Raw genomic sequence first — 15,578 nt, 5'->3', positions numbered from 1 at the left:
CTCTGCACTGAGCAGCAGATGGCAGGTGATTGCGATGGGAGGCAGCCTGTATTTGATGCGCAGCGGGTTGTGGGGGGGGGGGGGGGGGGGGGGGGCAGGGTGAGTGTGAAGGGTTGTGAAGCTTTTCTGGTTTCCTGGGGAGGTGCACACGGGTAGGTGGCCTTATTTACAACCTCCAGATAATGAGGGTAGAGGTACACGTGACATGGGCACTTCAGTAATGATGGGCTCAGGCAGGAGGGTAGGGTCACCCATCACAACATTACTGGGGGAGGCTGGAAAATAGTAGAGGAAGCTTTACCTCCACATCGTGAGATTCTAGGTAAGTATCAGGGACACAGATGTTCAGGGAAGGAGCGTTGAAGCTTGTTTTGACACAGTCGTCGAGAACCACCATCTAGCACCACTGGAGTTAGTGTCCATTTATAACTCGAAAAGGAATTCTGAATGGCCTGAGGCTGTGTGGGTGGAGTAGATTGCAGCACTAATAGGCCTTTTCTGTGGGGATGCCCTCCAACTATGATGCGATGAGGCAAGACTTAGGATGCATCGGCTGGAGAGGAAAACTGCAGGGGATGGACACAATGGAAATGTGGAGCATGTTCAAGGAACAGCTACTGCGTGTCCTTGATAAGTATGTACCTGTCAGGCAGGGAGGAAGTAGTCGAGCAAGGGAACCATGGGTTACTAAAGCAGTTGAAACACTTGTTAAGAAGAAGAGGAGGCTTATGTAATGATGAGACGTGATGGTACAGTTAGGGTGCTTGAGAGTTACAAGTTAGCTAGGAAGGATCTAAAGAGAGAGCTAAGAAGAGCCAGGAGGGGACGTGAGAAGTCTTTGGCAGGTAGGATCAAGGATAACCCTAAAGCTTTCTATAGATATGTCAGGAATAAAAGAATGACTAGGGTAAGAGTAGGGCCAGTCAAGGACAGTAGTGGGAAGTTGTGCATGGAGTGCGAGGAGATAGGAGAGGTGCAAAATGAGTATTTTTCATCAGTATTCACACAGGATAAAGACAATGTTGTCGAGGAGAATACTGAGATACAGGCTACTAGACTAGAAGGGCTTGAGGTACATAATGAGGAGGTGTTAGCGATTCTGGAAAGTGTGAAAATAGATAAGTCCCCTGGGCCGGATGGGATTTATCCTAGGATTCTCTGGGAAGCTAGGGAGGAGATGGCTGAGCCTTTGGCTTAGATCTTTAAGTCATCCTTGTCTTCCGGAATAGTGCCAGAAGACTGGAGGATAGAAAATGTTGTCCCCTTGTTCAAGAAGGGGAGTAGAGACAACGCTGGTAACTATAGACCAGTGAGCCTTACTTCTGTTGTGGGCAAAGTCTTGGAAAGGTTTATAAGAGATAGGATGTATAATCATCTGGAAAGGAATAATTTGATTAGAGATAGTCAACACGGTTTTGTGAAGGGTAGGTCGTGCCTCACAAACCTTATTGAGTTCTTTGAGAAGGTGACCAAACAGGTGGATGAGTGTAAAGCAGTTGATGTGGTGTATATGGATTTCAGTAAAGCGTTTGATAATGTTCCCCACGGTCGGCTATTGCAGAAAGTACGGAGGCATGGGATTCAGGGTGATTTAGCAGTTTGGATCAGAAATTGGCTAACTGTAAGAAGACAGAGGGTGGTGGTTGATGGGAAATGTTGAGACTGGTGTCCAGTTACTAGTGGTGTACCACAAGGATCTGTTTTGGGGCCACTGCTTTTTGTCATTTTTATAAATGACCTGGAAGAGGGCGTAGAAGGATGGGTGAGTAAATTTGCAGATGACACTAAAGTTGGTGGAGTTGTGGACAGTGCAGAAGGATGTTACAAGTTAGAGAGGGACATGGATAAGCTGCAGAGCTGGGCTGACAGGTGGCAAATGAAGTTTAATGCAGAAAAGTGTGAGGTGATTCATTTTGGAAGGAATAACAGGAAGATAGAGTACTGGGCTAATGGTAAGATTCTTGGTAGTGTGGATGAGCAGAGAGATCTCAGTGTTCATGTACATAGATCCCTGAAAGTTGCCACCCAGGTTGAGAGGGTTGTTAAGAAGGCGTACGGTGTGTTAGCTTTTATTGGTAGAGGAATTGCGTTTCGGAGCCATGAGGTCATATTGCAGTTGTACATAACTCTGGTGCGGCCGCATTTGGAGTATTGTGTGCAGTTCTGGTCGTCGCATTATAGGAAGGATGTGAAAGCATTGGAAAGGGTGCAGAGGAGATTTACCAGGATGTTGCCTGGTATGGAGGGAAGATCTTATGAGGAAAGGCTGAGGGACTAGAGGCTGTTTTTGTTAGAGGGAAGAAGGTTAAGAGGTGACTTAATTGAGGCATACAAGATGATCAGAGGATTAGATTGGGTGGACAGTGAAAGCCTTTTTCCTCGGATGGTGATGTCTAGCACGAGGGGACATAGCTTTAAATTGAGGGGAGATAGATATAGGACAGATGTCAGAGGCAGGTTCTTTACCAAAGTCAGTGTCAGTATCGCTGTCTCTGCTGTGGCAGCTTGTGGGCGTTTCGAGGCGTGGTCTGTTGTCAGTGGGCGGAGTCGTGGGCGAGTCCGATGATGAACTGGTCTGTGAGGGGGATGGTGGAAACGTATCTCTAGTGGGCGGGGCGAGATGTTCTGCTGCGTCTAGCAGGACATGGTGTGCGTGGTTAGACTGTGTTCCATATGCCTTCAGTTGGTTAATATGAAACCACGCAGTCTTACTGTTGGGGTATTTATCCTGTAAACTGAGGGGCTAATTTTGTCCGAAATTGAGTACGGGCCGGAATATTTTGGTGCCAAAAAACTGCTGGGGTTATACACAGATAGCATTACCTGTTGCCCAACCTGAAATTCTGTGGGGTGTACATTTTTGTTAAAACAAGCTGTGCTCTGTTTTCGTCGTTTTCCCAGTTGAACTGCGGCTGCGATCTGTGCAGACCTCACAGTCTCAACTAGGTCTTTAACAGCTTTCTCATGCGTGAGGGCCATCACTTCGGGGCTCGTCATGTCCAGTCCTAAAAGGAATTCTGTACCTTTCATAGGGCGTCCGGTCATGAGTGTGTGTGGGGTGAAACCTGTGGATGTTGGAACCGTGTTGCAGATAAACATGAGTGCGAATGGGAGTACTGAATCCCATGTAGAATTGTTTTCCTGAACCATTTTTCTGAGGGTCGATTTTAGGGTCCGATTCATGCGCTCTACAATCCCGCTTGACTGTGGGTGATACGCAATGTGAAAATTTTGTTTAATGCCGAATATGGTCAGGACGTTCTTCATGACATGTCCTGTGAAGTGAGATCCCTGGTCTGAATCTATACTTCTGGGTAAACCCCATCTCGTGAAGATGTGGTGGGTCAGGATCTTCGCAGCTGTCTTAGCTGTATTGGTTCTTGAGGGGAATGCCTCTACCCATTTGGTAAAGGTATCAATCACAACCAGCACGTATTTATAGCCATTCCTACAAGGGGGCAATGGTCCTATAAAGTTGATCTGGAGGTTTATCCAGGGGCCATTAACTGGTCGAGTATGCCGAAGCTGTGCCTTTTTGGAATACCTCTCCGGGTTATTTTGGGCGCAAATAAGGCAATTCTCGATGTAATGGGTAACATCGGTCCTTAAATTAGGCCACCAACAGAGTTGCCTGAGGTGCCTCGTGGTCGGGTCGATCCCTTGATGTCCATGACCGTCATGGAACAAGGCAATCATTTGATTTCTATCCTGTTGCGGGACCACATAAAGCTGGTCCTTGATGATCACACCCTCATGTCTGGTCAGAGCGTGTCGGAACTTATCGTACTGTGGCACAAAAGTCCCTTTAAAAATCTCCCTGAGATCTCCATCCTGCTTCTGTGCCTCGGCTAAATCTTTAATGTCCGTCTGTGAGACTTGAACTGCGCTCACAGGGGCGCTAGCTGGTGCGCTAGCTGGGGGTGTCCAAAAGTGTCCTCGCCTGGAACCTGCTTTTGCCAGTGCGTTGGCTTTTACATTTCCAGGGGGGGATGACCTATGGTGACTTCTAACTTTGATAATTCCAAAGGTCCTATCCTTCGCTTTGTCTAGGATGTGGCGGAGTAAAGGGGCTGATGGAAGGGGTTTCCCGTCTGCGGAGACAAAACCTCGTGTCCTCCATAGGGGTAGAAAATCCGTTAAACTGTTGCAGACATATAGACTGTCCGAATATATGTCTGCCGGGCTGGGGAAAGAATCGGGGTGGTCCACTATGTAAGCTATGGCCGCGAGCTCTGCTGCCTGCGCGCCTAAGTGACCTGGCAATTTTAATGCAATCTCCTCTAAAGCGCGACCCTGCGCGTCCTCGACATAGATGCCGCATCCAGTGATACGCTCACCATCTAAAACCGTGGATGAACCGTCCACGTATATTTTCAGTGGGCCACATGTGTCTGTGTGTTGGGGGCTTTGTCTTGGGTTCCCTATCTTCCTGGGGGGTGTCTTCGCTATGAAGGGTCCTGTGTTGTGTAGGGGTGCAACAATTTCGCATTCATAGGGCTGTCCTGGATATTGGAGGTTGTCGGCTAAAAATGTGTGTGTCCGGGTCCGTTTAACCGTAATGTCCCGTCCTTGTAAAAGTAATGTCCACCTTGCTGCCCTAATCTGGATAACTGAACCGTCCTTCAGTCGACCGTCTAGGAGTAACTGTGTGGGGGTGTGCTCGGTCAAAATGGTGATGGGGTTGAGTCCGGTAATGTAGGAAAAGTATTGAACTGCCCAGAAAACTGCTAGGAGGTGCCTCTCGCAGGCTGAGAATCCTTGTTCTACTGGGTCTAAAAGTCTTGAGGCATAAGCCACGGGTCGTAGCTGCTCGTGCCGTTCCTGGAGTAGTACGGCCGAGAGGGTTAGATCTGTGCTATCTACCTCTATTGCATAGGGGGAGAGTTGGTCTGGGACTTGTAGCGCGGGTGCTGCGCTAAGGGCTTTCTTTAAATCTTCCACAGCCTCTGTATGCTGCGGAAGTCATTCCCATGGGGCTCCTTTCTTAAGGAGGTCTGAGAGTGGGGCTGCCTTTGTCGCGAATCCATCGATATGGTTCCAACAGTACCCAACCAGTCCTAAAAACGACCGGAGGGCTGAAACATTCTGGGGAAGGGGCAATTTGACAATCGAATCAATCCTTTTGAATTCGATCTCGCGTTTGCCGTGCGTGATGACTGTACCCAAATACATCACTTTATTTTCCAATATCTGGGCCTTTCTGGGGTTAATTTTACATCCGATCGAGGTTAAAAGTTCCAGGAGCTCGGCCAGAAGCGTAATGTGCTCTGCCTTTGTGTCTGTCTGCAGTAATAGGTCGTCCACATACTGTACCAGACATTCGGGGCGGGAACATTTTACTAAACCATTTGCCAGCTGTCGGTGGAAAATGGAGGGTGAATTGTGGAATCTTTGTGGAAGGCATGTCCACGTATACTGCTGTCCTTTGAATGTGAAGGCAAATTTGTACTGGCACGCCTTTGCCAATGGGATTGACCAGAAGCCATTGCTAATGTCCAATACCGTGAAATATTTGGAGTGGAGTCCCTGTTTGAGCATGGTCTTGGGACTTGTTGCTACCGTGGGGGCTACTGCTGGGGTTACTTTGTTGAGCTCCCGATAATCAATGGTCAGACGCCATGATCCGTCGGGCTTTCTCACTGGCCAAATAGGAGCATTATTGGTCGAGGCTACTGTTCTAAGTACCCCTTGCTCCAATAAGCTATCTATTACTTTCCCTATTTCTCCCTCTGCTTCTAGGGGAAATCTGTACTGTTTCTGTGGTCGGGGGTCAGGTCCGGTAACTTGAACTTGTCCAGTCATTCTGCCGCAGTCGTGCCGGTGACTGGCAAATGCTGTCCTGTGTTTATTTAAAACTGCTCTCACTTGTTTGTCCGTGCTTAGTGTAGTCAGGTCGAAAGAATAGTCGCCTACTGCGCTAATCCGATTAGCATACTCTCCTACTGTGAGAGTAGCGGGTGCTCTGTCTGACCTTGCCATTCGCCAGACACACTGGTTTACTGGGTCGAACGACAGGCTATGGGCATTCATGAAGTCTATTCCCAATATGTGTTCTGCTGTACGGGGAAGATTTACTAAAACGACGGGGTGTTTGGTAGAGATGTTCCCTAGCTGGATTGCTACGGGGGCTGTAATGTGTCCCTGCTGTGAGTGTCCTGTAAAACCGCTAAGTGTGATGGTGGAGGTGGTCGGCCACGTGTCTGCCTGTGCCGTGGTGGTGGAATTAATTGTGGTGCGGGACCCTCCTGTGTCCCAAAGTAACTCTACGGGCTTCCCTCTAACTTTTGCTGTGACTACCGGTCTTCCGGATTGATCCCAAAGAGTGTCACAGACCCAAGTGGGGGAGCCCGAACACCGTCAGTCCGTCCCGTCCACATTGGTCTGTCCTGACTGGATCCCTATACTATGGATAGGCTTCGCTCTATTTCTGTTCAGAGTGCCTGTCTGTTGGCCTCTCTGTGATCTTTGGGGTGCATTGCATTCCTTTGCAAAATGTCCTAATTGGCCACAGTTGTAGCATTCGAGTGACTTCTCTGGAGGGCTGTTCTTCCCTTCATTTACCCATGCGGGGCTTTGGTGCGCTTTTACTGCTTGAATGTCCGCTGCAGCCTGAGCTTCCTCTGGGGTCTTTATTTTACTTTTGCCCTGAACCGATTGTTCCCAAGCGCGGGACAATCTTTTCAGAACCCATTTCTCGTTATGGGCCTCTTCTGAGGGGTCATAGTTATTGCAAGCACTCTGTCCTGCATCTGTGGCATGGGAGATTATGGTGCGCGTCCATTTGACCATATTGTCACGGTTCAAATGCGCTCTATCTAACTCGCCGAAAACTGCGGTGAAATGGATCCACAGCCTTCCTGCAAATGCTGTGGGATGCTCTGTCCTCTTTAGTCGGCACTTATTTAGTCCTTCGACTGGGTCTCCTCTATTGTATCCTATTGCATCTAAAATGGCGGTGTTCATTTCTTCTAGGGTGCCTCCGCCAACGTTCTGCGGGTCGGGGAGGGCTGCTACTACAGACGGGTCTAAGCTCAGAACCGTGAGCTTAACCTGCTCTCTCTCGTCCAGGCCGTACATGGTCGCCTGTTGTTTCACTTTCGCGAAAAATTGGTGGGGGTCTGCGGTGGGGAGAAACGGAGTGATTTTCTCACACGCGTCCCTGAGTTGGGTTACAGTTAAGGGGGTGGTGTAGGTGATATCGGGTGCGCCTTCTGTGGTCACTTTCCTTTGGGTGGTGACTGGATTCATAGGTGCGGTAGCTATTTGATCTGTGGGGGGTTGGGGTGCTTTCCTTTTCTGCTGTGCTGCTGGCGCACATGTTCCTTGAACATAGCGCTGCACTGTCTCACTCAGTTCTTGCCAGTCTGGGGCATTCTCCTCATCTAGCTGTGTTCCAAAAGTACTTTGGAACCCATTCTGTACAGAAAGCAGAGATTGCAGCTCCGCAATCTGCTTCCTACACTTGGCATGATCCACTGTGCTTTGTCTTTGTTCTGTGGTGGCAGCATGGAGTGCTCTTAAAGCTGCCTTAAGGTCAGAGCATTGCATCTGCAATGCCTCTACCTGCTTTTCCGATTCCTCTCTTATCAGGACGGCACGTTGCACGTCTTGATAGGCTTTTTTATACTGGGTCTGGGAACTGCTCAGATGGGCTAGACATGACTGATGTGCCCTCTTGGCATCATCCACCTCTCTACCCTTCTCTGCCAGCTTCCCTCTTAGTTCCATGTTTTCCTTTTCTATGTTCCTGACATCAACTTTGCTCATCCTATTTCTCTCTTCTAACTCTGCTCGGAGCGTCTGAACGACCTCCCCAGTGCCTCGCAACTGTGCCAAACAGGACACGATTACCATCGGCTTGCGTGATTTACTAAGATTTTTCTTATGAATTTGAGATCGGACCCCGGGGGGTGCCCCCACGGTGGCCAGGCCCGCGATCGGGGCCCACCAATCGGTGGGCGGGCCAGTGCCGTGGGGGCACTCTTTTTCTCCCGCCGCCGCCACGGCCTCCACCATGGCGGAAGCGGAAGAGAATCCCCCAGCGCACATGCGCCGGTAGTGACGTCAGCGACAGTTGACGCACTGGCGCATGCGCGAACCGGTGAAGGCCTTTTGGCCAGCCCCGGCGCCGGGCGTCAAAGGCCTTGGGGGCCGATTTTGGTGCCAGTCGGCGTGGTGTGAACTACTCCGGCACGGGCCTAGCCCCTCAATGTGAGGGCTTGGCCTCTAAAGGTGCGGAAAATTCCGCACCTTTGGGGAGGCCCGACGTCGGAGTGGTTGGCGCCACTCCGCTACGCCGGGACCCCCGCCCCGCCGGGTAGGGGAGAATCCCACCCTTGTGAAAAAGTCCACCACTTTCCAGTGGCTGCCCGCACATCAAGAAGAGTGGCTTGAGTTGAAAGCGAAGCTAACCACCGCTCCTGTTCTAGCCTTCTTTGACCCAGCAAGGGAGACCAAGATCTCCTCAGACCCCAGCCAGGATGGCATTGGGGCGGTGCTCCTGCAGAAGGACGACACCTTGTCCTGGGCTCCAGTGGCCCACGCGTCCAGGGCCATGATGCCCATTGAGCAACGCTATGCTCAAATTGAGAAAGAATGCCTGGGCCTGTTCACTTGCATTGTGAAATTCCATGATTATGTGTATGGTCTCCTGACCGTTACCATAGAGACGGACCACAGATCCCCAGTGCACATTATACACAAGGACTTAAATAACATGACACCCAGGCATTAGCGCATTCTCCTTCGACTCCGTAGCTATGATTTTGAACTGGTTTACACACCTGGTGAGGAGCTAATCATCGCGGATGCCCTATCCCATGCCATCACCTCACCATGTGAGCAGGTAGACTTCATACACGATATTGAGGCACAGGTGAAACTGTGTGCCAGCACCCTCCCGACATCCGACGAACGACTCAACATCATTTGGGATGAGACCGCCAAAGACCCTCTGCTGCAACGGTTCATCCATCGCTTCACAAATGGCTGGCATAAAGGGCAATGCCCCCAATACTATAATGTAAAGGATGACCTAACTGTTGTCGAAGGGATCCTTCTGAAATTGGATCGCATCGTCATTCCACGCATCCTCCAGAGCTTGGTGCTCACGCAGATACACGAGGGACACCTCGGTATTGAGAAGTGCAGGCGCAGGGCCCGGCAAGCTGTCAATTGGGCCGGCATCAATGAGGACATCTCAAACATGGTCCTCAACTGCGTGACATGCCAGCGGTTCCTGCCTGCTCAACCCAAAGAGACGCTCCACCAGCATGAGATCGTGACCTCTCCGTGGTCTAAAGTTGATGTGGACTTTTTCACGCCAACCGGCGTGACTACGTCCTGATAATTGATTACTTCTCCAGTTACCCTGAGGTAGTGAAACTATCGGATCTAACATCCCGGACCGTCATAAGGTGCCTTCAAAGAGGCATTCGCCAGGCATGGCATCCCGCTCATGGTCATGAGCGACAACGGTCCTTGTTTCTATAGTCAAGAATGGTCCAACTTCACAAAGCAATACCACTTCCAGTGCATCACCTCAAGCCCACATTACCCACAATCTAATGGGAAGGTTGAAAAAGGGGTCCAGGTCTTGAAGCAGTTGCTCTGTAAGGCTGCGGACTCAGCTTCGGACTTCAATCTCGCTCTTCTGGCATACAGGGCAACCCCTCTGTCCAACTGTTTATCTCCGGCAAAGCTCCTAATGAATGGTAACCTGCGAACGACTGTTCCGGCCTTTCATGTACCTGACCTGGATCACCTTCCAGTGCTGCAAAGATGCAGCAGATCAGAACCAGGCAAAAGATCACATATGATGCTCAAGCCATGGATCTGCCGCTTCTCTCTCCGAAGGACACTGGTCGCATTCAGTTACCTGGTGGCGGCTGGTCAGCTCCTGCTGTTGTGGTTCGACAGGCTGCTCCCCAGGTCGTTCGTGGTTCACATGGCGGATGGATCGATTGTAAGGCGCAACAGAAGGGCGCTACGCAAACTTGCCTGCCCACCACCGGATCTCACTTTCCCAGATGTCACTCTGCCTGACCTGGACACCTCGCTTCATGAGGCCACCAGCCTGGCTGCATGCCAACCGGTCAAGACACCATCATCTCCGCCTCCACCTCTCAGGCGGTCCACAAGAATACGTCGACAGCCTCAACAACTGGAGTTATAAATAATTTCCTGTATATATGCTGTTATGTTTCTGCACGCTAGATGCTTTGCATGTAAATATCCATGCACTCACCGATTTTGTATAGTTACTCTTGTAAATATGTCATTTCTGCACTAAGCAGCCGACAATTTTTTTTTTAAAAAGAGGAGATGTCATAATATGCACCCATACACATCATGAGGTAAAAGCAGGTAGTGACAGACACCCAGGTGAGCCAATCAATATACAGAACAGAACACGACCAATCACAAGACAGGACGCCAGAGGGAAGCTTACACCTATAAAACACACAAGGCATCAGCACTCTGCCTCTTTCCACTGGTGAGAGCTATAGTGATAGTCAGGGTGTACAAATCATTCAACACCTCCGACACATGGATCAGAGCTAGCCTGGTCTAGATAGTTAGCTTTAGTTTACTTAGGGTAGTAGAGAGTCAACCCACAGGCAGCTGTGTGTTTCGTTGCTAGAGTTCAATAAATCTCATATTGAACCAACACCTTCGTTTGGGGTATTCTTGATCAGTTAATTGCATTGTGTGCAATCCGTGTTAACAGAGGATGAACAACACGACAGGGGGGTTTTACAAAGGGATAGGCAATTAGGGGGCCTAGCATTGCCCAACCTGCTATACTACCATTGGGCAGCGAATACAGAAAAGGTGCAGGAGTGTAATGGAGGACGTAGTCCATGTGGGGATGGTTGGAGAGGAATGACTGTAAAGATACCAGTTTGAGAGCATTGGTTACGGTTCCCCTTCAGTTTTCCCAGCTAAAATGGACTGCCAACCCGGTGGTGATGGCTGCCTTGACGACAGTTTAGGTGACATTTTAAACTGGGTGCTATGTCGGTATTCACCCTAATTTGTGAAAACCATCGTTTTGTGCTGGCGGTTTGGACTCGTAATTTGGGGCTTGGAAGGAGGAGGGGTTAGAGCGGTTTGGTGACTTGTTTGAAGAGGGAATATATAGTTAGATTTGAGGAGTGACTGGAGAAGTACAAGCTTCTGAGAGTTAAGCAGTTTTGGCACTACCAGGTGCTAAACTTTGTATGCTAGGAGGTCGCTTCTTTCCCTTTGCTCCCCCCCAGTCCTCATTGATGGACAGAGCTCTTTCGGTAGTTGATGTAGGCGAGGGGAGGGTATCGGAGATTTATGGTCGCCTAGTGTTGATGGAGCATGTCCTGCTGGACAAGATTAAAAAGAAATGGGAGGAATTGGACCAGGAGATTTGAGAGGGGGTTGAGGCAGTGTGGAGCAAGACTCTATAGACTCAACTTTATCTCTTTGTGCACTAGGCTTGGCCAGATTCATTTTAAGGTGATGCTTAGGGCACATTTGACTAGGACAGGAATGAATGGGTTTTTCTCGGATGTAGAAGATAGGTGCGAACGCTGCTCTAGGAGCTGACGCATCATTAATACATGTTCCAGTCCTAAGCTTGTGAGCTTCTGGGTCTTCTTCTTCTGCACCATGTCGGGAATTCTTGAGGGTTGATCTGGAATCTTGCCTGGATCCATGCCCTTTGGTGGCTATTTTTAGGATTTGCGATTTACCGGAATTGCAGACCGGGACGAAGGCGGATGTTCTTGCCTTCGCTTCCTTAATAGCCCAAATGCGAGTTATGTTTGGTTGGAAGTCTTCGGCCCCACCCAGTGCCGTGGCGTAGTTAAGTGACCTGATGGAGTTTTTGTACTTGGAATAATCAAGTATGTAATGAGAGGGTTGGCTGAAAGGTTGTACCTGAGGCAGCAGCCGTTTATTTCTTTATTTCCTATTTCAAGGAGTTGGTCACTGTCTGATGTTGGGGGAGAGGGGTGCAGAGAGGATTGGTTGTTGTTTCTTTGAGGTTGAGGGGGTGGAATGGTTGAAATATTGAAATCTCTTGTATGTATATGGATGTAAAGATGTTATATTGAAAATTTGTTAATAAAAATATAGTTATTACAAAATTGCTTCAATTAATAAAACTGATTTCAAGTAATTATATAAAAATAATAAAATGCCACATCAGTGGATCATCTAGTTACTTAGTTTCTAACTACCATGATCTAATGGAATGGCAGAAATAGGTTGAATGACCTACTCCTGTTCCTACATACTTACGCTTGTTCATAACATGGTACCTGTAGTTATACAATGAAGGCCAACCAGTCTTAGATTGCCATCTAGTGTGGGTGCTCAGTAACTGAATAATGAATCGAACCATTCTGCAGAAGGGGAAATTGTAAATAAAGAACTGTCATCCTTTATTTATTGTTCCATTGTGTTTCAATGGTGTTGACTCCATCAGTTTCAGAGATTTTGTGCTCTGGTTCAAATTCTTTCCATTTTGGTGGTGAGGTTGGGGTTGGTGGTGGTGGTTGGAAAAGCAATCATTCCTATTTATTGCAAGCTGAGAGAAATGTAAATACAATGAATTATTTTCTGATCACTTCCCTTGCTATCCACTTTTTTTCTGCCAATTAGAAATTATCTTTCCTCAAAGGTTTCAGAGAGAGTCCTATTGAAACAACAGATAACAAGTACCAATAAAAAAATGACAATGACTAAGCAGTTTTAAAAAGTTGCCAAACAAGCAGTTTGTCACAAATTTGAAGGCACTCGTCTCTTGACTCTACTCGAACACAAGACAAACCAACCAACTAGAATTTGTAACATTTGTATCTGAATGTCTGAAACAGCTTACATATTTGTTTCTGCAATGATGTAACTTTTAAAGGAAAAACCAAAGGTATGTGCATAATTTAAAGAAAACACGAGTCTGCAATTTAATTTTAAAAATTTTATTTTAGGAAAGATTTTATACTGTGCTGAATTATTTAGTTATCATTAAATGCGAGTTGACATGTTATTTTCCATTGCTGTTTTTAACAAAATAGTAATTATATCCATCCAAATCAAAAGTATTGAATTCACTAGTCATATACAAATTGTTCACTTACTATTAATGAAAATATATCAATATTATTTACTCTTGCAATTTATATTAATAGTTTTCATATTAAAATATCATAACTTAAGAGACACCCAAAAACAAGAAATGACCATTTCACCCAATTGCTGTAGTAGCTTCCACCTCTTGTTATAAGATACAGCTATATTTTGAACAATGATTTTGCCTTTACGAGGTTAAGTGACAATGCATTCCCAAACATTTACATTCTGATTAATCGATTCTTCCTTATATCAGTTTTGTTCTCCTTAAATTATGTCCCTTGGTATAACTTTCTTGGTTCATTCATAGTCATAATCTGGCAAGCTTATTAATAGGATCGCACTTAACCACCTTCTCATATATACAGATGAGCTTATAAAGGATTTACTTTGAAAGTTAAAATATTATATAAACAATTTAAACCATATAGTAAATGTCAATGAATGGCATACTCAGACTTTGTTTACATCTGCTGAATGCATTAAGTACACAGACCAGACATCACTGAATTACTCACTGACATGGGTATTACAGATACCACTGAATACAATAACTCTCAATCTCTATAACCAGCGTTGTATTACAATGATTATAGTGCTGATAGATAAAGACTGGATTGTGCACAGAAGACAGTTCTTGGTGATAGAAGATGCTGATGACTCTATTTCTGAAAAGAAAAACAAATAATTTTAACCCCTCAATTACTCAACTGCTTTTAAAGTCTCAGAATGCATTTGTTGCCATTATCTTGAAATCGACTTGAAATGGACTCAACTTACCTTGGACAGATATTAAACCCGGGGTATTGGATCAGGAGTCCCTCAGTCAAGTCCAATTCTCAGGCTCCTCAACTTCACTTTCTGAATGTTTTGAATCCAAGCTTGCACTAATGTGGAATTTTCCAGCCTCCTTAACAGTTTGAAGATTAACTCAAGCAGAATTTTCAATTCGTAAGGACTCGTGCCTGAAAACCAAAAATAACTGCATTACTTCGAGGGGAAAACAGTTATTTTTGTACTCCTCGACTTGTCTTATATTCAGTTTCACATGCACCACTTTAGCAATGACCTCTAACAAAACCTCCTTCCAGTAATCCTCCAGCTTTTGGACAGGACCAAAACATATGAACGTGATTAGCAACCCCCCCCCCCCCCCCCCCCCCACACCAACAACACCTGCGCAACGTCACATATCTTCTACTCCTTCATGATGTGTTAGACAGGTTGGTTCGATGTGGACTGCACTCGATGCATGTAAGCTAGAAACACACGTCTAACACTGGTGAAGATCCAACACTGTTTTATTCAATGATAGAACTGATAAACATATTCAGCTATGGGTCGACTGTCTCAGTGGCTGGGTCCAGAGAGAGCGGGAAACCTAGTGCCCTCTGGCTTTATAGTGGTAGTGTCCTGTCTGGTGATTGGCTGCACTGTGTTGTGTGCTTACTGGTCACCCTGTGTGTCAGTCACTGCCTGTCTGCACCTCATTATATACATGAGTGGATATTATGACATCTCCCCATTTTTTTAGATAAATAAATACCAAGGTGTGCGTGCTATATATATATATATATATATACATATGCCTATGTATGTACAAAACGTGTCTAAATGAACGTATATACATAGGAAGGTGTCGATAGTGCAGATACATGGCAAACAAAACAATATTTACAGAGGTTAATTCGATGAAGTCACAAAATGTACAAAAGTTCAGTCTACAGATTCAGTCTTTCTGGTGGGCAACGAATTCTTGTCGAGCGTCGCAGAGGTGGATCAGGAGCCGCCTGCACGTGGATAGGCGGGATCGCTGCCATCGCGATGGTCGCGGGGGCCGGCAGGATTGCTGGTAGATCGGTGGGCCTCGTGGCAGGGTACATCCGGAGGAAGCATCGTAGGTGGCGGGGCACTTGAGTCAGGTAGCGGGCGTTGGAACTCTTCGCAGTGCCCCGTCTGTTGCGCCGTAGCAGGGAGCCATCAGCTATGCGGACAAGGAACGATCTTGGGGCCACTTGTTTGATCACAACAGCTGTGGCTGACCAGCCACCCTCAGGCAACTGAACATGAACATGATCAGTAGGGGCCAGCTCGGGTAGATCCATGGCATGAGCATCGTATGTGGCCTTCTGTTAGGCCCGTGACTGCTGCATTTTCTGTAAGACCGTGAGGTGGTCAAGGTCTGGAACATGGATGGCTGGAACTGTGGTCCTCAGAGTGCAATTCATGAGCATCTGCACTGGAGACAACCCAGTGGACAGTGAGTTGCCCTGTATGCCAGCATTGCCAGGTTGAAGTCGGAGCCTGAGTCTGCAGCTTTGCACAGCAACCGCTTTACAATATGGACCCCTTTCTCAGCCTTCCCATTTGATTGCGAGTAGTGGGGACTGGAGGTAACATGACGGAAATTGTAGGACTGTGCAAAATCAGACCATTCCTGGCTGTAAAAGCATGGACCGTTGTCGCTCATT

At 47.3% G+C, this 15,578-nt stretch overlaps 1 long non-coding RNA gene across 1 annotated transcript; it reads right to left on the bottom strand.

Moving 5' to 3' along the window:
• Positions 1-12,940: 12,940 nt before the first annotated feature.
• LOC119977975 lies at positions 12,941-14,075 on the bottom strand. The gene is made up of 2 exons (XR_005463336.1): positions 13,888-14,075; positions 12,941-13,775 (listed from the first exon to the last, which is right to left on the bottom strand). It is a non-coding gene; the product is annotated as an uncharacterized LOC119977975 (long non-coding RNA).
• Positions 14,076-15,578: the final 1,503 nt, after the last annotated feature.

The sequence above is a fragment of the Scyliorhinus canicula genome, chromosome 15 (genome assembly GCF_902713615.1).
Source record: "Scyliorhinus canicula chromosome 15, sScyCan1.1, whole genome shotgun sequence".
Lineage (NCBI taxonomy): Eukaryota > Metazoa > Chordata > Chondrichthyes > Carcharhiniformes > Scyliorhinidae > Scyliorhinus > Scyliorhinus canicula.
Note: the sequence above shows the minus strand (reverse complement) of the source record. Positions and strands in the feature narration are given on the sequence as shown.